Raw genomic sequence first — 1,400 nt, forward strand, 5'->3', positions numbered from 1 at the left:
CATGTCCTTACGATTTCCTGATAAGAAAAATTGACTATCTTTTAAGACCATAAATACAATAAGACATGAAAAAATATAAAGAAATTACAACTACATATTTAGAACTACTTCAAATCTTGGGGAAAAAACATGAGAGCTTTTTACAGTATATAATAATATGTACAAACTTCTACCTCCCAAAGAACTTCAGCGTATTTCTTCACACCAAAGATTACTCCAAAGAGGTGTTGAAAATGATATTAGCCTTGTCTCTTTTGCCATTCTGGAGCAAAAAAGAAAATAGAGAGGTCAGAATATGATAGATTTAACCTTCTGCTGGTTATAGAACAAAAAGAAATGATGTAAATGAGAAGAAGTTGTCTATTTTGCCGATTCATCACTTAAAATTTCAAAAGAGATGTCTGAGGATAATATTAACATAGTGTTAATTTTTTAGTTTCCCAACAGTGCATCTCCCTAATACAATAATAACTAAGTTTGCCAAATAGAAAACATATAACAGAAGTAAATATACTGATCAAGATATTAAAAAAGTCTATAAAGACAAAAAAAAGAAAACAAAAACATCGCCCAACACAAAACTAACCTTGCGCAAGTACTCGTCTGCAATATACATGATCTTCTGCGGGGCTCCTGCACACTTGATAGGAGTGGCTGGGAATGTGAAGATGGCATTGCCTTGCTTGAAGTTCTTAAGACTCTCGAAAGTCTTGTTCACGTAAAGTGGTGAGTAGTTTGAGCCCACGCCAGGTGTCTCGAAGGCCTCTGGCAGACCCTTGATCTGTATGACAAAAGGAAAAAGAGGAATTATGGTATACATTCTCTAATACAAGAAGTGCAAGTTGGGCAAAATTATAACATGGGCATGTGATGTACTATCTTATTTATCTATATCTAGTATAATCCACTGATATCATAAGTATAGGCAATAATAGAAGCTGTTGGATTCATGTGCTCTGATATAAAACTCTTTGCAAGAAAATCTCTGGTCACTTTAGCTACAAACAGCAACTTGTCCGGGGCTCCTTTTGGCTGGCAGGTACTGGGTGAATATTAGTTATCATTTGTCTAAAAATCCTATTACTTACCTTGCTGTAATTCAGCTGCAAGCCAAGAGCAACCACAAGGTATTGGTAATTTATTTCTTGTCCATCGTCAGTCATCACTTTGTTGTTAGCTGGATCGAAGCCAACAACATGCTGCTTTATCCAATCCGCTTTTTTAGGGAGAACCTGTTGGTTGCATGTAACTTGTATTACTATTTTGGTATCAACACAACAGAAATTTGGCAATGCAGAATAGAATGAAAAAATCAGCATTCAGACCTATGAGCAACTTGCTCCTCATAACTTTGTTCAATCTATTATCATTTTAATGTCTGTTTTCAAAATGGCAATAAT

General features: G+C 35.1%; 1 pseudogene; it reads right to left on the reverse strand.

The window, feature by feature from the left end:
• LOC119592826 overlaps window positions 1-1,354 on the reverse strand; it is a 3,563-nt pseudogene extending 2,209 nt beyond the window's left edge.
• Window positions 1,355-1,400: the final 46 nt, after the last annotated feature.

This window comes from Penaeus monodon, chromosome 31, assembly GCF_015228065.2.
Source record: "Penaeus monodon isolate SGIC_2016 chromosome 31, NSTDA_Pmon_1, whole genome shotgun sequence".
NCBI classification, from domain to species: Eukaryota; Metazoa; Arthropoda; class Malacostraca; order Decapoda; family Penaeidae; genus Penaeus; species Penaeus monodon.